Source organism: Pseudorasbora parva, chromosome 3, assembly GCF_024679245.1.
Source record: "Pseudorasbora parva isolate DD20220531a chromosome 3, ASM2467924v1, whole genome shotgun sequence".
Taxonomy (NCBI): domain Eukaryota; kingdom Metazoa; phylum Chordata; class Actinopteri; order Cypriniformes; family Gobionidae; genus Pseudorasbora; species Pseudorasbora parva.
In genome coordinates, this window is record NC_090174.1 from 36,894,719 (window position 1) to 36,917,818 (window position 23,100).

General features: G+C 39.6%; 1 long non-coding RNA gene across 1 annotated transcript in view; it reads left to right on the forward strand.

The window, feature by feature from the left end:
* The window catches only part of LOC137071931 (uncharacterized), a 65,643-nt gene that overhangs the window by 13,768 nt on the left and 28,775 nt on the right, over window positions 1–23,100 (forward strand). Inside the window, exon 2 of the long non-coding RNA XR_010904552.1 lies at window positions 1,929–2,103. This is a non-coding gene — a long non-coding RNA (uncharacterized lncRNA). The remainder of the gene's footprint in view (window positions 1–1,928; window positions 2,104–23,100) is intronic.

The window sequence follows — 23,100 nt, forward strand, 5'->3', positions numbered from 1 at the left end:
CATTTACCATGTATGTTTACAGATCTAACATACCAGTCGGTTTGACCTATTAAAAAGTTGCTATAAAACTATTTGAGAAGTGTGAGAGCTGCTGTGCATTCAATGGAAGGAGGCCCATTTTGGTTTGTAATCAATAGCTTTTTATGATTTTTTTTTTCTTGCGCTGCCACAGAGAATTGTGGGGAATGTTTGGTCACACAGGTCTGCTTTCTCTGTAGCATTTTCTGGCAGGCTTCATCACTTTTAAATCTTTCAAAAATTATTTGCCCACTGGTTATTATGACTGGTGACTTTCATGTGCAGTTGACTCATAAATGTGATCATTCCAAAATGAAACGCATGGCACAATACTGTTAACAAGTTTGGGCTTGGTATGTGTGTTTTTAAAATGTTTTAATGAAGCCTCTTGTTCACCAATTTTGTGAAATTTTTTATATTTCTATTATAATTTATTCCTGAGATGGCAAAAGTTTCTGCATATTTACTCTAGTCTTCAGTGTCACATGATCCTTCATTCTAATGTGATGATTTGGTGCTCAATAATTGTTTTGTTTTTTTAAATTATTATCAGTGTTGCATTGTAAATCATTTTTGTGGAAATCATAGTACATTTTGTCAGGATTCTTTGATGAACACAAAGCTCAAAGGAAGAAGAAATGTTTTTGTCACTTTTGATATATTTTTGTCACTTTTTATATTTAATAGAATGTAAAAACTGTAGGAGAATGTGTGCTACTTTTCTACATCCTCAGTTTTAGAATTCAACACATTTATCCTGATAGCTTCAAGGTTTCACCTTAACCTTCAAGGGTCTTTCGTGTATAGAAAAGTCTCATCTAAGTCTAAGATTTCTCATCTATACTGCCTTCAGACTGTCCAGTGAGAGTGAGAGCCTCATGGGTGAAAACAGAATAATGAAAAGGGGGGATTTTGGCCATTTGACTTCAGTGGCAGCCTTTAAGATACTGCACCAAAGAAATGTCAGACCAGATCTTATCAGTGTAGTGATAAGAGGACAGCGCCCCCTAGGTGGCACTTTTTACTGAAGGTCAGAACAGGGTCAGGCTTGCAAGGCAAAGGGGGAACCAGGTCGAGGCCTGGCCACCCACTGTGTAATATCCAGTTTCCGTTGAGGGATGGGAGAGAAAAAACAAGCTGGAGAGTGAGGGGAGAGCAGACAAATCTGAAATCATGGAGCATCTCTGTCCTGTATCCATCCATAGAGCTCTATCTCTCTCGCCCTTCTCTCTCTCCCACGCTGATTATTTCCTGGTCTGAAGCCCCTGTGGTTTTCCAAATGATTTTAAAATGGATTTCATTTCCTGCTGGGGGGGAAGGGGGCAGCGATAGTAGTAGGACAAACCCGAATGCTAGTTGTGTGGGAGAGAGATGAGGACGAGAGGATGTGAGAGAAATAAAGAGAGAGGGGGATTCTTTTTCCTGGATATGAGGTTTTGAGTTTTGCCCTCAGGCCTCAATGCCACACAGCATTCTGTTACAATGCTCATTTCCTCTCACAGACCCTGGAAGACTTCTCTTCTTTGGCACCGTTCTGCGTTCTTACTTTCAGTCGCCTGTTTTTGGGGTCTCTCCATCTTTTTCAAAGATTTGCCAGGTCAATTATTCACCTTAATGTTGTTAAGGTTTCACTTTCTTTTCTTTAAAATTAGTTTTAACCCCATTGACTTGTGAAAAAAAAAATGTTCTTCTGTGTTTTCCACAGAAAAAAGAAACTAAATAATATAGTTTAGAAAAGAGATGAGGGTGAATAAATGATGAAAATGTTCAGTTTTTGGGTGAAGCCCAGATAAGGATTCTTTTCAGCAGTCTGTATTTTGTGAAGCACTATCTACAAGCAGATGAACGCAATGTGTGCACCTTTTCCCATTTCTTTCTCAATCTATTGCTTTCATTCCTTCTCCCACAAGGCCAGAGGAATCGGCATGACATAAGCGCCTTCCCCTCGAGGCGGAGGTCGGAAGACAGAAGGAGAGGAGGAAGAAGGAAGAGAGAGACGGGGCTCGATAAGAGCCGCTATCAGTACGCACCCAAACACAGTGTCCGGCCGTTCTCCCTTGTGCACGCGGAGGAAAACAGATACAGGTTTGGGCACTTTTCCATGCTGTCTCTTCCCTCTTTTGTCACCCATTTCAATAGGTAGGTCTCAGAGAGGATGTCTGTTAGGATGTTCGTAACAAAGAGTAAATACTGCAATTGTCTTCCGCAGAAGAGGTTTTATCGTGTGTGAACCTCTGCAAGTAAGCTTGTGAGAATAAAGGTTTGTTTAAACAAGTTGAAATTATAAAAGAAAGCAAAGTAAAAAAACAAAACAAAACAAAGGAATGATAATGAAGAGCAAACATGTGAGCAAATACAGGTGTCATCACCTTCTTCTGCTCCAAATCCACTCATCCTGTTTTCCCTCACTAAGCTATCTCTTTCCCGATCCCCCATCTCCCCATCTTTCCTAATGAGCAGAGACTCTCTCTTAACCTGAGCCACCATCTACTTGCGTCTTCCTGCTAATTATCATCGGCTTGTCACAGCTTATGCAGATGAAGCTCACTCATTCCCCACAGGTATAGCACCTCTGAAAAAACTAGTGTGAAGCAAGGCAATGCTTCTATGTTTGGTAGATAGACTTTTTCCAAAAGTTTGTGTTTACTAAGTTTAAAATGTCATTACAGAACAGATGTGGTGGAAATGATGGTGTGCTGGAAATGTTAATGACTTTCTGAAGAAGAAGAAAATAGCAAAAATAATAAAATTCTCTTGTGTGTACAAACTAGAGAGTTTAAAGGGATTGTTGATCCCAAGTCTTTTGCCATATTTTTTCTATGCAAGAACCAGTTTTGGTTCTATTATGCGCAAAACAGGTTTGGTTAGAATTAACTTACACTAAACACAAAACTCAGAAATTTCTCAAAATATCTCCTTATAAGTTCCACGGATAAAAGGTATAAGTCATCCAGGTTTGGAACGACATATTGGTAAACTATGACTAAGAACTATGGGTGAACTGTCCTTTTGGGAGAATTAAAAAAAGTGCCCATAGTTGAAACAAAAAACACAGTGGTAGCATTTTCCTCCATTGCTCCACATGATGAACCCTGGCATTAATTATTATTTCAGATTATATTTGACTGGGGAACTCTGACAGTGTGTTAGTCAACCTGGGAAATTTCCCTCTGCTATGGCCAAAATCTTGATTTGAAACAGAATGTACAGCATCTAACTCCCATAGCTTTAACACGGGAAGTAAGGCCACCCTAAATGTGCCTCTCAAACAATAGCCAGGAGGGCTGTGCGCTGGAATTAGGACTTCTGTTGATGGAAGGAAACCCAATTGGGCATCAGGCAGAAATGGAGAGAAGCCTTAAGAGAGGGACATACAGTGAGAGCTAGAGAGAGAGAGCTCGTGCGTGACCTTGACCACTAGCATCCTGTGAAACCGGATTGCAGTCAAAAACCGGATCGCATCAGTGGTCAGCAGGCGACCAACCGGAGGTTCTTGGGTTCAGCTTTGTTTATGAAAAATTAAAGGAAAGCAACACCTTTGCTCTCTTGTGGTCTATGCCTTATGTCCGCTCCTTATCAACAGAGATAATGAGTGAGTGAGAGGAACACAAGCTGTTTTGTCACTAAAGGGATAGTTCACCCAAAAAAAGAAAATTAGTCCATGATTTACTCACCCTCAAACCATCCTAGGTGTATGACATTCTTCATTCAGACAAATACAATCAGTTATATATTTTTTTTTTGTTAAATGTACTGGCTAATCCAAGATTTATAATGGCCGTGAATGGCAGCCCAACATTTAAATCCCCCAAAAAGTTAATCCATCCATTATAAAAGTAATCCAGAGGGTTAATAAAGGCCTTCTGAAGTTAAATGATGGGTTTGTGTAGGAAAAATTTCCATATTCGTCACAATCCACAAGGTTTAATATGTTTAATATGATTTGTATGTGTATGTGTATGTTTTTTTTTTTAACTCTCATAGCTCTCATACTCTAAACTGTGACCTTTCACATGCATTATACGACTGACAGACTGCAACGGTTGGAGTTAAAAATCTTCATTTGTGTTTTACTGAAGAAACAAAGGGAAGCTCTGGGGGAAAGCAGACAAACATCAAATTTAAATTTTTGGGTGAACTATTCCTTTAACTTGTACATAACCCAGAATATTCCCGTAATTGCCAAGTCCAATGCCAAACCCTAAGAATGAAGCTACTGTAGGTGCTCCTTCCTTTATTTTCCTCAAGGTGGTGCAGGCGATGGGAAGGAGAATCTTGCAAGTGCACAAAGAATTCAGTCAGTAAGTATAAGGCTTCTGGGATGGATGAAGCCTGTTTGAGGGGGTGGAGGAGTGGAGGGAGGGATGGGGTTGGCCTTGGCTCCGCTCGGCGGGGTTTGATCAGCCTGGCTCTGGGCTAATCACACTCGCGTTGATTAACAAGCTGCGCAAACACACAGGGCATGATTGAGCTGCCCGGGTAAAGAAAATAACCGGCAATCTATGAGAAGCCCAGGACACACATGCCTTTCACTCGTCTCTCCTTAACCCCAAACAGCCTCATACATGCACACACACATCAGAAATTGCTCTCTCCTTCCTTTAGTACCTCTGGTCAAACTTTCAGAAATCTTTCCATTCTTCCCAATCATTTTTCACCCCCACTGTTCTGTTTTGCTTAAATGTCCAGCACTGAGGTAATCACATATTCTCCATAGTCTATCATATGGCTGTTTATAGAGGTGCTCCCTCTTGACTTTTTCTCAACATTGTTGACTGTAACTTGGCTTGTCTAAAGCTCACTGATCACTTTGGGGCATTGCTGTCTGGACATACTCCCGTATATGCACAATATTTCTACTTATGCATAGTTCTTAGGAACGTGTGTGGGGTTGAAAAAAGGGGGTGCACATCCACCTCCTCACCCTCCTTCACACACACATGCCCTCCTTTTGCAAGCTGCAAATGAAACCAGATGGACTCATTTATTGCCAATTAGCTCCAACGCTGTAAGTGAAGCCTCACCTATACAATTTAAACTTTTTATTGAAACCTCTCAGCACCTCTAACACTGCATCTCAATAAGAAGCCCTAACATCTTTATAACCTCCACCTCCCACCAGTGCCAGGAAAGAAAGAGAATGAGGCTGGAATCTTTGAAGTTTCCTTGCAGGCAGATGTAAAGATATACAGAGAAAGAAAGTTAGTCAATATATACAGTTGTTTTAAATAATTTATATTTCAAATAGGATATATATAAATTATGTAAAACAACTGTTTTCTATTTTAATTTAATATGTTTTAAAATGAAATTTATTTGTGAACAGCTGAATGTTCAGTGTCAAATGACCCTTCAAAAATCATATCTAATATGATGATTTGTTACTCAAGAAACATTTCTTATTGTCAGTCAGAGTTGAAAACCATTGTGCTGCTTAATATTCTTCTGAAGACCACAAAACTTGTTTAAACGTTAAAGTTTAAATGAGCAGCCTTTGAAATAGAAATATTTTCTAACTGTAAAATAAAATTAATCTCAATTCAACATTCATGTATATGTATTTACTGTATTTGCCTGGTTTATTATTTATTACATATCTTTATTTTCTATATATTTATTACTTTCCTAAACGGCTTGTTTCTTTAGGATTAATATATAAACATATTTCTGATATAAACACTGACGTATTTTGTGTAAATAATGTGATTCTGAAATATATAAGAGCATGGGGCAGCATTGAAGACTAAAAAGATCTTTTACGCAACTTTACGGCCACATTATTAGGCTAAAAAGAACAGACTAAAGAGGGGTGAACACATGTCATTAATCCATGGAGCCACACATTTGGAGGTCCCAAGAGAAGGATTTCCCATTAACATGACTTTTTAGTCATTTAGGCCAGATGTACACTATGAACTCCATACCAGTCTCAGACAATAATGCTTTCTTTTCATACTCTCAGTTAATTTGTTAACTGTAATGGCGTTAAGGTTGAAGTGTAGACTGTTAGTGTTTCTTTAATCTGAGGGCCATCTGTAGGTTTTCATGTTGCTCACACAGTAGAGCTTGGTGCTAACAACACCAAGGATATGGCTTTGATTCCTAGCAAATGCATGAACTGATATTCCTTGAATGCAACGTAGAAAGCTTTGCCCAATTCATACATTCAAATGTCGAATGTATTGCTTTTATTGTTCCACCGTGACCTTGCTTCGCCTGACAAATAATTTCCCCTTTGGTCTCAGCAGTATTGCTTGTTGATTGGGCACTAAAGTTTAATAATGTTTAATTTAAATAAAAACCTTTCTACTTGTACTGTGCTAGATTAACTGGGACTAGTCACGACACTTGCATACAGCCTTATATTGATGGCTTCATTGCGTTTATTGCTCTCTTCATTTGTAAGTCGCTTTGGATAAAAGCATCTGCTAAATGATTAAATGTAAATGTATTAAATGGCATCCAATCGCTTCCTTTAAATTGTCAGATTCATGGAGGCTGGTTTTACAGACTTTGAGACTCTGGTCCTCACATTCACTGACAAAGCAACAACAACAAAAATTGCACATGTAAATACTGCCCATTTTGTGTTTACTTATTAAATTTTGGGGCTAGAAGTGGGAGATTTTGGGGCTGGGAGTGTGGAATTGTCAGCTCCGCTCAAGAAATGTAATGATGCTTTTGTCCATTACCTCCAAAATTTGTGTGAAAAATGTGGAGGGAAAGGGGCCTCAGCTCATCTTCAGGTTTCAGTTTGGTTGTGGAATGCTGTGTATAGGGATGACCTCTGCACAATCTACATGCTCCACATACAATCTAATTCAGAAGACCTAACCTCTTAATCAGATACACGTTTTATCAACTTTATCAAGATGCCACATAACTGACTGACTGTCCCTTTAACAAATAATATACTCAAACATTCCATCCCAATCGTTTTCTCCGTTCTAAATGTGTGTCGATGGACATGAACCATTAGCTTCACGTTCCATGTGACTTCTCTCTTGTTTTATTTTTCTCTCCACCCTCCCTAAGCAAAGCCATATGTCTGCTGACTTGCATGTCACATGGCTCATTGGCACACAGCCCCGCCCACCTCCTAACATGTCCTGCCCCCTTTCTTCTATTCTCCAATCAGTTTGCTGCTCACTCAAAACCACAGGGAGCATTTTGTAATCATTGTCATTCATTTGATAATACTTTTCTTCTCCATATTTAATCAATGCTACTTGTTTCTTAGCAAATATGATGGCTTAAAGAGAGAATTAAAGTATTTCATCATTTACCCACCTTCATGCTTATAAATGCAACATGTAATAAAGTCATTGGGGTCCAATTTTTACTTTCTTTGTAAGCTCTTACTAAAAAAATTAAAAAACGTAAAAAAGTCCAACAACTTGTCACGGAGGAAGTACCAACTTTGTACCTTAACCCTAAATGGTTCATAGGGGTACATATTTTTACTCAACGCTCTATATGCAGGAGCGTCGTACTGGGGGTAAAACCAGTACTGATTATCAGGGCCCCAAGGGGAGAGAGGGCCCTTGACAGGCCTGGAATATATTGGGTTGAGGAACATGGGGCCCCATCAGGACTACCTATGCATAAGGCCCAGGACCTTGTGCTCCACCCCGGTCTATATGCACCTCTAAGGGTAAATAAGGTACAAATGTGTCCCTTTAAATGTACTACTGCCGTAATGATGAGATGTCATAAGGCAAAATCGAAAACATAAAAAAATTGCCTACACTTATCGGATGAGCTTTACAAGTGCCTGAAGAATCCAAACATGTTCTGTGAGGGAAGACACATGGATGAAGTTTTCACATTATTTATGTCCAGGCCAATCCATCCAGTTCATTTGTGTGTGTGTGTGTGTGTGTGTGTGTGTGTGTGTGTGTGTGTGTGTGTGTGTGTGTGTGTGTGTGTGTGTGTGTGTGCTGTTTCAGTGGACTGAAAATGATGAGGAAGAGGTTATTTTCAGTGCTGCTCATTGAGAGTGGCGCTAATTGTCCCTGCAATGCTAATCAGTTCCGCCAATCCCAAGTGGGCCAGAAAGAGAGAGCAATTTTCCTGTTACTGATCTCATGAGGGTGTGTTTGGGGCGGCTGAATGTGTACAGATGTGTGCAAATATATGCCTTTGCACTTATGTATCAGTGTGTGTGAATCCACAGTCCTAAGTCCAAATAAGAGAACACCTAAATGGTTCTCATGGGGATCTCAGTATAGGTGTTTGATTTGTAGGCCTAGCTCTAGTAATGTTAATGCTTTAGTGGTGTCATTTTTTTTAATTAAATTAAAATATGTGCTCATTGTGCTTTTTCAGACATTACCTTTCATGTAGCTAAAGCTGTTATAGCTGTAAATGTAAAAGTCTGCAAAGTTTCCTAGATCAAAGATCACAACAAATTGAGGTATTATCTCCCAAAAGAAAGAACTGATTCTGAACCCTCACTGAAACAAGTCATCAGTAATTCCAGTCTCACTGTCTGCAGGAGCATGTGCAGGTTTGTAACACATTTGCATAATTTTAGTCTGTGTTCTTCATTGGCTCCATGCAAACAACGTCTGCTTTGACCTGGCTTTAGTTATAGCTGAGGCCTGGAAATGTTTGGCTCATGTTGTCAGCATGTTGGGAAAGCGCTGTTTTCTGTGCTGTGTAAGCAATTCCAGAACAGTAAAACCAACACCATCGTTACTATTCATATCACTGAGAATGTAAGTGCTGAAATTAAGATTGGTAATAGATATGGTTATTTTGTTTCTGACACGCACCGAAAGCGGTAGACCAATCACAACGGACTCGGCCATCTGACCAATTAGAGCAGTCCCTCAAGAAAGGCGTTTAGAGAGACTGAATCTTTTATCAAGCCATTTCAGACACTGAGAAAGGTGATGCTACAATGTATATCTTTATTGAGAAACTTAGTTTATTTAAAGGGGGGGTGAAACACTCAGTTTCAGTCAGTGTCATGTCAATCTTGAGTACCTATAGAGTAGCATTGCATCCTGCATATCTCCGAAAAGTCTTTATTTTTTTAATAATTATATAAGAAAGATGCGCTGTTCCGAAAAACAGCCGAGCGGGTGGGGGCGTGTCGTGTGAGCGGAGCTAAAGAATGACGTGTGCTCGCTGCTGCTATTGTGTTGAGTCGAGTGCGTCGTAAAGCTGTGTCATCCCTAACAGCGGGAAAAAAACTTTATTCAAAATAAAAATATGGCTTTTAATCAGATACAGCCATACATCTATGATCCGGAATCAGACCCAGAGGCTGCAGTTGAACAGGAGCAGCAGCAAAAACGACTAGAGCAGGACGTCTCTATGTGGTACAAGTTATACACTAACTATATAATATGCTTAGCGGCTTGTGTTATTTACATATTTATACTTGAATTATATCGTCGTATTTTTGTCTTTGAAGGTGTACATGTGGGAAGTGCAGTTGTGCACATGTGTGTGTGTGTTTACGCGTGGTTTGTGTAGACAATTGTAACGTTATTAAGCGGACTGGTTTTGCACGGCAGGCTAAGTTAGTGTTTACATAGAAAGACACGGAATAGTAGCGCATTTGAATGAAGAAGCGTGCTTATTTAGTTCAACATATTTCCCCACTCTTTGTGTATTGTTGTTTGGAGTGCTTTTACAATACACAAACATAAAGTTACACATATAGTGGCCAGCTAAACAAATGTACACGCACTACACATCGCATGCTCCATTGATCAATTAACTATACGTGATCATGTTTGGGCTACTTGATGAGCATAGGCAAAAACACAGACATTTGAAGCAGTCTAACTCACCGCCTGCAGTTCTAACGTTGGGACCTTTATCGTTGGGACTGCTCCATCCTTTAGCATTAGGCGATTGGAAAAGCCGGTGTCGAGCTGGGCCTTGTTTATGAAACAGTCGGCACCGAAATGCAGCGAACAGATATAAACATTCGCGCAACTCAGTTGCTGATCCGGAAAAGCAAATTCCATCCACTGTTGCCTTAACGCGGGGTTTTTGGGGAATCTGTGCAGGACTGTCTTGGTCTGGCAACCAAAAACGCACTTTTTTGGTGAAATTGTTAGTTGTGCACATCACCTGTTCAGCGCATCCTACAAGCCAGCGCTTTGATGGGCGTAGCCTGTTACTTTCGCTCTCTCCCTCTCTCTCTCTCACGCGCTTCCGGTAGAATTGTCCGTAAGGCCCATACAAGGAAATTCCGCCCCCATTAACGTCAAAGTGGACGCATGATCGCAAAAAACTTGCCGAAACTTATGACTAACCGGAAGTAGTATTTTTGACAAAGAAATACTCCCATCAAACGTCCACCTTAACTTTTGAAACTTTGTCCATGTTTAGTATGGGATTCCAAGTCTTTAACAGTGTAAAAAGATCAGTATGCATGAAACAGCATTTCGCCCCCCCTTTAAGTTTATTTACTTTGGATGCATGTATACTTCCAAAACTAAATTAGGAACTTTGACATAGCATACTTTAAAGTATGCCAGTAGGTAGGATTGTGCTACAGCATTTTACATCCCATTTGAATGTCATAAACTAATTCCTAATGGCCAATCGGGGATTAACCTGATCTAAGAACGAAACTGTTCTGGGATGGGCCTGAATAGAACATGACCAGATGGGCGAGATTATTTCTGTTGTGTTTACAGTTTCATTTTGAGATTGTGCATGGGTGCAACTAACATTAAATACTTTAAGTGTGGGTACACCATAGCGGCAATTTCAATCTGGCCAACCAGCTGGATTTTCCCTGGAGGATTTAGCCTGGCAAGTGCAATTTATGTCTGACAAAATATCACAACACATTACATGTGACTATAGCTACACAACACGCCCGGTGGCTACTGCACAGATGTTAGAATCACAATGGAACTATTATATCTGATTTCTGTATTCGGTTTTATGAAGTCTCTTGAGTCATAATAAGATGAGGTTAATATTTAAATTATGCCATTATTTGTCCTTTTAACCTTTATTTAATCTAATGTTGTTTCAAATATCTGTATGCGTTTTGCATTTCTTGACCTGCAGCTTTGAATGTCCATTTTGTGTGAAGTAAAAGACGAATAATAGTTAAGCTCTCCTTTATTCAAGTGTAAAGTGTTTACATTTCATAATACAGTATGTGGCATAACATCATCTTGTCAGAAGCATATTTATAGAAGCAGTGAATATAAAAAAACTGAAACAGGTGATGTAATTTCAGCAGAAGGTTTAAAGTGTGACGTCTGACCAGTCTTTCCTGCCAACAGTAGCCTTTTCTGGGAGGGGTGGAGGACTGGAGGGGGTGTCAGCAGCCCTAATCAACAAATGACTGTAACACTATTGTCAGCTCCAGCCCCCCTCATTAAAACATTCCCCAAACTGCCCACGTTGCCTGTAAAGTCCCCTCTTTATTTTTAGGTGTCTAATTAGGGGCCTTTGGCTTGGGCTTCTCGCACTCTGTGTCGACTTTAAAGGGGTAATTAGGAAGATTATGTCTAGGCTGCTGTGAGAGTTTAGGGAAAACCGACCAAATGGATGGATGGATGGATCAGGCTTTAAGTTTGGAGCAGGCAGAAGAGCATAAGGTTGTGTTCCTATTCGGCACCAGCTTGGCATTGTGAGGCTGGCAAAGGCAAATGTCCCATAAACCAGACCCAAAAGACAATCTATGAAAAATCATGATTTGCCTTACAGTTCTTGATAATGAAGTTTTCACATAAATCTTTTGCATGATAAATAGCTTATGCTGTGTCTTATTTGCAAGTTGCATATAAACAGTGTTGGGGTAAGTTACTTTGAAAAGTAATGCATTGCAATATTGCATTACTCTCTTAAAAACTAAATCCGGTACTTAGTTACTTTTCAAGAAAAGTAATGTTGCACGCTACTTTTGCATTACTTTTTCACTCCTGGGCTTATTTGTTTTTTATAGCTAAAAAGTAATATTTTTGTGAAATGTAAAGACCCTTTCACACTAAAATTTAAATAACATGCCTCAGGCTGAGGTAAAAATGCAATGTACAGTAGAGGGCACAAACCTTTCAGCTGTGCTTTCATTATGGATAAAGAAAGAATAAGACACAGGACACAACAGGACACAATGGACTTCACCAATAAAAACAAAAAATCGTAAGTAATTTTTTACGATTACGTAAGTCAAGTTACTTGTAATGTGTTACCTCCAACATTACATATAAATATAAAATCTTTTAAATGTTTAAAATAAAACATTGAAAAGTAATGCAATACAATATTGCATTACAATATTGCATTACTCCCTTGAAAAGTTAGCTCACCCAAAAATGAAAATTCTGTCATTAATTACGCACTCTCATGTCTTTCGACACCCGTAAGACTTCCGTTCATCTTCGGAACACAAATTAAGATAATTTTTTTTTTTAATCCGATGGCTCAGAAAAGCCTGAAGCCTTGGAGCTTAAAGTAGCACTGGGTAATTTTTGCTCTCGGGGTCCCCCTACAGTTGGGAAAAAATAATGTCCTCAACTACTGTCGTAAGCTCTGTCATCCTACAACAGGGGATGCCATCTCGCGTGCATTTGTTGACATGACAACCCTGATAGCCCTGAACTAGTGATGCGTGGGTCGTCTCATAACCCGCGGACCCCATATGTCTATTTAATGGTCGCGGGTGCGGGGCGGGTTGTAAAAAATTCAGTGGTGCGGGGCGGGCCAAATAACTTCATAAAAGCGTCCCTGCGGGTTGGTGCAGCACTAACAGTTCCCCTAAACACTGCAGTAGGAGTTCACATGCAGGTGTTCTTCTGGCGGCGCGTGAGAAATGTCTTCATCCCAGGTACAGTGGGATATGTTTCAGCATGTCATATGAATATAATTTCATGGGTTTTATTTTTTTCAAACGCCAAATAATCGCGATGCTCACGTTTATAAGCCAGCGTCATTATAGTAGTCTATTGGTTACCGTTTTACAGAATCTATATGATACTTCAGTTCAATGTTTGAGTGGTAGGTAATCACCGTAACAAGCATGACAGCATCGGTCGGGCACGCCTCCTTCAGCTCACGCCAACGAGCAAACGCTGGTCCAATGTTGATCCTCGTCCTGCCTTTAATCCCATCACTTTTTCGCTTCCTCTTATTGCTTTCCTCCAACAAAACCTTTTCTTTCTTATTTGTCTGTGCTGCTTCGGACATGACTATATTATTCGACGAACAAAGTTGGGCTTGCACGTCCGAATTTAAGGAAGTGTGAGTGTTGGTGGAAGTGACGTATATGCCGTAAAGCAGTCGAATTTTGTAGTTCTTTTTGTTCTCGGGTTACTACCCGAAACCCGAAGTTTAAAAGTACGATTAAAAACGATACAGACCCCATCAAGCTATGGCAGACGTGTCATTCAATCTATTGTAAGTCGATGTATCATCACAAGAGTCTTGAAAATATATTATGAAGGTTGAAAAGTTACCTAGTGCTGCTTTAATGAATCAGCGTATCGATTCATGATTCGGATCGTTGGTCAAACCGCCAAACGACGTCTTTAGTGCCTTTATGGGTCTTGAGAAAGGAAATGTCATTGTGGCCAATGGAGGTCTTTCTGAGCTCTCGGATTTCAACAGAAATATCTTCACTTGTGTTCTGAAGATGAACAAAGGTCTTACGCGTGTCGAACGACATGAGGGTGAGTAATTCATTTTCATGTTAACTAATTGTGTCACTTAGTTACTTTTTAAGAAAAGTAATGTTACGTTACTTTTGTATTACTTTTTCTCACCTGGCTGGGCTGTAAATGTAATTAGAAAAACATTCACATCTCATCCTGTCGTTCAGATGAGACTTTAAACCAAGGTCCTGACTCCCAGTGGTCTTTAAAAATCCCATGGCACTTCTTGTAAAGGGTGTAACCCCGGTGTCCTGGCCAAATCCATTGGCCCTTACCTATCATGGCCTCCTAATAATCCCCATCCACTGAATTGGCTCTATCGCTCTCTCGTCTACACTTATAGCTGGTGTGTGGTGAGCGCATTGGCGCCAATGTACTGTGGCCGCCGTCGGATCATCCAGGTGTATGCGGCACACAGGTGGTGGTTGAGGAGAGATCCCTGACATGAGTGTAAAGCTCTCTGGGTGTACAGTAGTACATATGAAAGGCAGCAGTGGGGCGGCAGTGGCTCAGTGGTTCATGTAGATTGTCTACAAACCAGAAGGTTGGTGGTTCAATCCCCGGTTCCACCTGACCAAGTGTTTAAGTGTCCATGAGCAAGACACAGAGCCTTGCTAATGTGACAAACTGTCATGTGACATGTGACAAACTGATGTCACATGTCAGCCATGTCAGACACACGTCACATGTCAGCCATGACAACGGCGATGTCAGCCATGTAAGGCGCCATCCAGCTCGTCGGGAGCAAGACACCTAACCCCAGCTGCTCCCGACGAGCTGGATGGCGCCTTACATGGCTGACATCGCCGTCGGTGTATGAATGGGTGAATGTGAGGCAAAATGTAAAGCGCATTGGATAAAAGCGCTATATAAATGCAGTCCATTTATATAAATGCAGTCCAAAGGACTATATAAATGCCTCATTCATTTATTCATTCATAAAATGTAAAAAAAATTAAGCTGATTAAAAAAATTAAATCAACATTAATATAAAATTCTTACACTGTAAAAAAATATTTAGAAAAAAAGTTGCCTGGTTGCCTTAAAATTTTGAGTTCATTGAAATTAAAATTTTGAGTTAATACAATGAACATTTTTTGAGATTCGACAACCTTTATTAAAATATTTTTAAAATATTTTGTAAGCATATTGGGTAATTGTGTGTGTTTTATTTCTGATGACGCAGTGAAACAAATTGTGCTATTTTCCTGATTTTTCACATTTTTCATGTGGTTCAGATACAATAATATTTTGAGTTTTTATTTACTAAACAAATTTCCTTCATTGTATCAACTCAAATTTTTAATTTCAATAAACTCAAATTTTTAAGGCAACCAGGTTACTTACTTTTTTAAGTTAAACCAACAAAATCCAACACAATTTTTTACAGTGTATTAATGGCTTAGCAACTTTCTAACGCTGATTTTCATTCATCTCACTCACACTCATCCAAACCAATTCCTATTTTTGTTCCATTTTGTTCTTTATAGCTCATACTAAGTTTGAGAGGAAGCTGTTTGATGGGTCCATTTTCCCCCAAAGTATTGCTTTTTTGTAATTAATATATATTTATAGAGTGAGCCATTATAATATTGTTAACATGTTATTAATACAAATGCTAAATGATATCCAGTATAATGTAAGTTCAAAGAAATGCATTTCCGGTGTCAATTAATGAATTGCTGATGAGACTGTGTAGGAAAACTTAATACCAAAAAAAAAAAAAGTTTGAAGAAAAAAAAAAACTGTGATATTGAAAGTGTAATTAGCAAATCCAGCAGAAATTCCTGGCTTGTCTTAAACAGCATGCATGCTGTTTTCGAATAACCAGATAAAAATTCCTAGCAATTTCCTTTAAATTCCCACAGGGATGTCTGCAGAGGCACTCATTACAAACGCATACATGGCCGTTATTTAAGAGACAGCTGAGTCAGGCTGTTTGGTGCAAAATCTGAAGTCCATTTCGTTTTTAGCTCTTGTCCTTAGAGATTGAAACTATTCATTATAAATAAAACCCGGTTCTGGCTTTAGGATGGAGAGAATCGGGTATAAGAGACAGACAGAAAAACAGAGGGCGATTTGGGAGGGTGGCACTGGACCAACATGGTGTAATGGAGTTGGAAGTGTCCTTAATTACACATGTGGCTCTGTGACTGTGCAAGTGTGAGGCGAGTGAATCTGTTTGAGAGAGACATAGACACACGGGCAGGGTAAGCAAAAGACACCACAAAAATCCAAGTGTCGCTTATCAAAATCCTACAAAACGAAGATTCTAGAAAGAGAAACAAAATGATTCTGTAGGCAGACAGAAAAGAAAGATGAAGCAGAAAAACAGGGAGGAGGAATAGAGAGCAGTGCTGCTTGGTGTGGGCCCCGTGCTGTAAATTGCATCTGTTCCTAATTAGGGAGTGCTAATGAAGGCCCGTGTTCGTCCCGGTCCCACTGAGAGACGGGCTGGCTCACAGCCTTCATCACAGAGAGACTGAAAAAGAGAGCGAGAGAGACTTTAATATCATTCGGTTACTTAGCACAGTACCAACTTGATTCTAAACGAAAGACTGAAAGGAAATACGGCTGTAACTGCAGACAAATTCAGCTATTTGTAGGCAGATTCCTACAGAAGTACTCAGGTGACTGTGTCTCGTGTCTTTTTAGGCGTACACACTTGGCTTCGTCTGTGTGTGCGTGCGCGTTTGTAAGCAGCAGGCGTAATTAGCAGGGATTTCTCAGATAACGAGTTTTTCCTCCAGCAGCAGGGGACGCGGTAAGGTCAGGCTGAGTCGGACATTCCCACACCCTGCAGTGAATACAGGTGGCCTTCCTCTCCACGCCGCGCACATGCTTGCTCGTTTTTGTTGACCATCAGTTTGTCACTTGCATTAAATCACCATCCCGCACCATCTTTTACAGGAGGCACATTCCAGTTTTTCCACTGTAAAACCGAACAGCAGAATTAACTAAATTAAATCTATTGTACTTAATAGAACATGTATATGTGAACTCAATAATTTACTATATTAAGTTGAACTTAAACTGAATGAGTTGCAGCGGATTTCTAGTTCTCAGCATGCTTTGCATCAGTCATTTTTTTGTTTTTCCACAGATTAATGTCACCATGAAATCAAAACCGAAAATTCTTTTTTTTTTAACGGAATATTGCAGTATTTCTTTAGCCTGACAAGCCAGACCCACATCAAGTTGTTTGGTCTGGGAACTCACCATTGATAGGGCTCAATCGGAGGGGCGGGATAAATGGTTGTCTTTCAAACTCCCTCTACACGGCGTGCACGCAATTGGATAGAGCTACAATCAACCAGAGAAACGAAGGTGAAGCAGAGCTTGTTCACAGATTAAACTTTAACCATATCCCGTCGGCAAAACTCAGAACACATCTTCTCTTCTTAAGAATGACTTCAGGGCCGTTCTGTTCTTTTCTCAGAGAAAAGCTGAACTCAAGTCTTCCAGAGTCGCGGTCAAAGCTTATTCGAAAGACCGCCGTTCTTCAGTTTCTGTGTTTACTAGAAGCATGCACGCGCAACTCGGCCGTCATTATGTTAAGCCCCGCCCACCGACTCTATACATGATGTGATTGGCCCGTCCAGAGTTTGGCGTTTACAGCTCAGAAGTGTATTGAGAGTTGCTAGACGATACTCGCGGGCAGATTAGATTTGCTGCCGCTAGGGTGTGATTTGTAGGCTAGTATTTCTTATATTTTTTTCAAAACAAAATCATGTGCCCACATACTCTTTAATCAAAATCACCCCCAAAGACAATGCAAAGATTTCAGATGATGGCCATTTTGAATCAACAAGGAAAACTTTCAAATTATCCTAATATTGTAATATTGTTCTTGCATTGTAACCATTACCAGTACAGGTTGTAATTACTGCCTAACATGTGCGTTGCATTAGCTTAAAGGAACTGCATGTAAGAAATGTATTTCAATTAATCATAAAATGGCATAAAATCATGTTTCAAAATAATATTTCAAATACTCATATCACTGCCAACAGTAGTCCGGTCATGATTTTGTCATTTAAAAGTTGTTGTTGCAGCCCTCAACTGATGTTGATGTTGACATGTTGTGTTTTGGCCTGAAGCTCCACCCTCCACTTATTGACCAATCACGAAGTCAGTAGTGTTTCGGCATCTGGGTTGCCAGATCTGCTCTAGTTACCACAGCTGCAGCTGCAAATGTTCCTGCTAGATCCTGCAGCCAATCTGGCAACCTCGAGCCAGAGTGAAGGGGAGAGGGGATTGTGATTGCAGTACCAGTTTTGGCCACAATCTTACATACACTTCCTTTAACTGAATACATTACGTTAGCTAACAATGTATTATAGCTGTATATAACTGTCATAATGGACATTACTTTAATCACTCATTTCTGGATGATAACAGAATACTTTGTATATTGTAACATTGCAACAAGCATGTAAAGCTCCTTTGAAGCAATATGTGTTTGTGAAATGTGCCATACAAACAAACTAAATTGAACAATCTTTGAGTTAAACTTAAAAAAAGAAGTATAACTGATTACCTTATTAGGGTTTATAGTGACGCTTACAAGAAAAAAACAGGAAAAAATCTGGAAATGCTGGGGGGTCAGTACTCCCTGACTAGAAGCACCATTTGACCAGAGAATGGAATGCTACCAATGTGTAAAGCTATTGGCGTGGTCCACTCACAGTCCGCAGTGAAGGTATTCAGCTCGCACAAAAGGAACAGCTTGTACCCCTCCCCTCCCAATTACTGACCCTGACAGGGGTAAACAGAGCTCCCCTCCAATCTCTGCTACATCTCGCACCACCCAGGCCAAGCTGCGGCCCTTTGATCAGACTGGAGCTCATTAATGCTCTTATCTGCTTTAATTAGCTCCCAGGGTCACGGCGGCCCCTCTAAAGCTGACCCTAGACCAGCTGTTCAAGAACTTAGAGCAGCACGCCACGGAGAGCAGATCTGGGTGGGAGTTCTGTCCAAAAACAGATACAGAATCAGTTTCTCTGGCTGCAAGTTCAATCGCGAAGCATTATGCGTGTGGAGGTGGAACGGGCCACCTCCCGTTGCGTTTCACTATCATCGCTTTGGATATGACAGGGTCAGATGTAATTCCTTATACCTTTTAATATGTCTGTATTTGTGACAAAATCCTCATTAAGGAGTTATTTGGAAGCTTAGGCCCAGATTAGGTCATCCCACCCAACGTTAGCCATCAGCCAAGAGCTGCACGCTATCGAGTTTCATGAGACATCTCATAATGAGCTCCACTGGCTATAAAAGCTTAAAGTTACCCAAGCGTTCAGCTGTGCTACTGGAACTGGGGACAAACATTGGTGTCATTTTAAATGTGTTGTGTTCATGCATACATGTATACAAGCAGGTGTCGGACTATTGTTGTATAAAGTAGCACACAGCATCTCTCCACTGTACTCACAAGAGAGGGGAATAGTGCATTAAAACCAAAGCAATTAATCCACCGCATGCTCTCCTGCTGCTCTGTAGGACAAACCGCCTTTGAGGCAATTGAAGGTAACCCAGACAATTAACTAGAGGGATCAGGTCTGGACTGGGACCTCAAATGCAGAAACACAGGGAAGTGAGACGACACGTGGTGTTTTCTAGACATTTAAATGGGTCATACTTGTTATGCAGAACATTTTGAGAGACTTTTCTATATATATACACAGCTCTGGAAAAAAATAAGAGACCACTTAACATTGAAAAATCAATGATGGCTGAATGGCTGAATTCTCAGCACCATTCCTCCAGTCTTCAGTGTCACATGATCCTTCAGAAATCATTCAAACTGATTTGCTGCTCAAGAAACATATATTATAAATAATAAGCATGTTAAAACAGTTGCTAGTCATGTATAGTATTCATTTCTTTATATAAAAAACATTGCCGACATCAAAACTTTGAGCGATAAATTTTAAAATGAATATCAAGGCAATCATTTTATTAAAGAAGATGGAATGTTTTAGGGTGCATGTAGCAAAACTGCACCAAATATAATGTACTGTAAGAGAATACTAATATTTTAAATGTTTTAAAAGCTATTGCAATAATCAAAATAACACGTTTTTTGATGAGTTTCTAATAATTTTCTCATAATATGAAAATTGCTTATGACCTCAAGGTTTTATTACATTGAGAAAATTATTACATTATGAACAGTTTATTACAATATTAATGTAATACTTACATTATGTGCAGCTTTTACATTAAGAGTTGGTACGGTGCAGCAAAATACAAAAAATTTTTTAAATCAACCACAGAATCAATTATATCCATTGTTGGAACTTATGTGTTGTTCTGTTACTGCCAGAAATATGTCACTTCCTGGAAGATGATATAAAGAAATCGGCTTTTTTATTTAAAGAAATTTATTTTACAAAAGACTTAACAGGGTGAGGGTACAGCAGAGCCAATAAAATGATTACCAAAGAAAACAATATGCAAATTTTGTGTAAAATTACGCATGGGGAACAAAAATAAGCAGTATATTGATGAACTCTCTTTTTTTATTTTAGAAGTGCAACACAGCAAAGTCATACAGATAAAATTCTCTCTAATCCAAGTAGTGACATTATTTATAATTCAAATATGCTCAGTTAATTCTGATTTATTGAAAAATATATTTAATATTTTATCCAATATATAAATATATACACAAATATACTTCTGAGCACAAATTTCATAAAACCATGCAGTAAAAAAAAATGTTAATAAAGTATTGGCTTGATAATGAATTTACACCAGGTACCAGCAGTTTGTTAGTCTGTTTAGTTGAGTCTGTTTGCAATGATTTCCCTTCGTTTTTCATAGCTTGGTACCTTTACTGTAACGTAAAATATATAATATAAGAGCCAAAAAGAGCGAGTGCAATATGCACACGCATGCTACCGCTGAGGTGAGTCTACACTCTGCCCGTGGTGTCTGCAAGCACCTGTAACTTTGCGACAGAGTATCAATAATGATACATTTCATTAACAGCAGACTTGTCAGGTACTCAGATGTGAGCATGCAGCATGTGCACAAAGTTATTTGTAGAAGTGAAGGTGGGTTGTTAAAAAAACGAAGCGAAGACCCTCGATGTTGCTAATTCATTTACAGATTTAATTAGATGGATGGAGCCCCTCGCAGTTATTAAAACAGAGGGGAGAAAATGTTGCCAGCACCACAGCACTTTTTAATTATGACTCCAGATCCCTGCTTGCTGACGTCTGGGGAACTGCTTAATTAAAATCCTCATTATTTTACTTTTAATTAGTTCCCCCCTCTTTTGTTTCCTCTCACCATATGGCCATGTTCCATGGTCAAATCAACTTAATTGAGCTAATTAAGCTGATCAGTTTAATTATTCAAAGTCTTCTGATTGGATGGAATTGCTGTCCAGCATCCCTGCACCCCCCTCCATCACCCCTCTAATAAAGCATTTTTGTCATTCCCTTCTCCTCTCATACGACTTCTTCTCGGCTATGCTCAGATCATGCTCATTTATTTGACGTATCTCTAGTCTCGTGTAGCCAGACCTTTGCCTGACGATTTAAGGTCTAGGCTCTTTAGTCGCTGAAATTGGTCAAGGACCAGCCCCTAATCAGGAAATAGCCATGTTACTGTTCTTCACAGTTTAGTTCAATGTCATGTGTAAAGGCATGTTGCATGTAAATGATGCTACAATAACAAGCAGCTTGCTATACGGCATAAGTATCATATAAGCAGTATAATTACTTCTCAGTGAGCTTTACCTGATCTTCCATTATAAATACAACACACAACTAATAAAACAAAATCCCTCAGGAATCTAAGAGCTCCCGGAAAACGTGTAGTCAGCGAATCAGATTTAGACTTTTGCCTTCACAAAAATGTTTCCACTTTAGTATGCCATTTGCATCAGATGTTGAGGCTGAGAGACTCACCGTGCGAATATGCCTACTTCTTATATAGTAGGTGAAAAAAGTGAGCCAAGTAGTATGTTCCGAATTCATATTCATAAAACATTAAAAGGTTAGTTCACCCAAAAATGAAATGTATGTCATTAATGACTCACCCTAATGTTGTTCCACACCTGTAAGACCTCCGTTCATCATCAGAACACAGTTTAAGATATTTTATATTTTAGTCCGACAGCATATCTAAGTGTAGGCACAATATACTGTCCATGTCCAGAAAGGGAATAAAAACATCACCAAGTTGTCCATATGTGACATCGGTTGGTTAATTAGAATCTCTTGAAGCATTGTCTTCTCTTCCACGTTAGTTTTCAAACCTCAAATAAAGATTCAAACGGTCATGAATCAGCTTATTGACTCATGATTCTGATCGCAGATAAAAATCTGGGTAATTTTTATTTCAGGTTTGAAAACAAACGCAGAAGAGAAGACTGATGCTGGATAAAAGTCCTAGTTTTTGCTATTTTTGGACCAAAATGTATTTTCGATGCTTCAAGTGATTCTTACTGATGTGACATATGGACTACTTTGATGATGTTTTTATTCCCTTAGTGTCCATACACTTTAGAATCTGCAGAAATAGTAGGTCAACCGAGAATACTCGCATACTCTTTTATGAGTACTATAAATTCAGACATACACACACCTATTATTAGGGACACCATACTAATACTGTGTTTGACCCCCATTTCGACCTTCAGAACTGTCTTAATTCTATGTGGCATTAATTCAAAAAGGTGCTGAAAGCATTCTTTAGAAATGTTGGCTCATATTGGTAGGATAGCATCTTGCAGTTGATGGAGATTTGTGGGATGCACATCCAGGGCACGAAGCTCCCGTTCCACCACATCCCAAAGATGTTCTATTGGGTTAAGATCTGGTGACTGTGAGGGCCATTTTAGTACAGTGAACTCATTGTCATGTTCAAGAAACCAATTTGAAATGATTCAAGCTTTTTGACATGGTGCATTATCCTGCTGGAAGTACCCATCAGAGGATGGGTACATGATGGTCATAAAGGGATGGACATGGTCAGAAACAATGCTTAGGTAGTCTGTGGCATTTAAACAATGCCTATTTGGCACTAAGGGGCCTAAAGTTTCCCAAGAAAAGTTTCCCACACCATTACTCCACCACTAGCCTGCACAGTGGTAACAAGGCATGATGGATCCATGTTCTCATTCTGTTTACGCCAAATTCTGACTCTACCATCTGAATGTCTCAGCAGAAATCGAGACTCATCAGACCAGGCAACATTTTTCCAGTCTTCAACTGTCCAATTTTGGTGAGCTTGTGCAAATTGTAGCCTAGTTTTCCTATTTGTAGAGGAGATTAGGTCTTCTGCTGTTGTAGCCCATCTGCCTCAAGGTTGTGTGTGTTGTGGCTTCACAAATGCTTTGCTGCATACCTCGGTTGTAACGAGTGGTTATTTCAGTCAAAATTGCTCTTCTATCAGCTTGAATCAGTCGGCTCATTCTCCTCTGACCTCT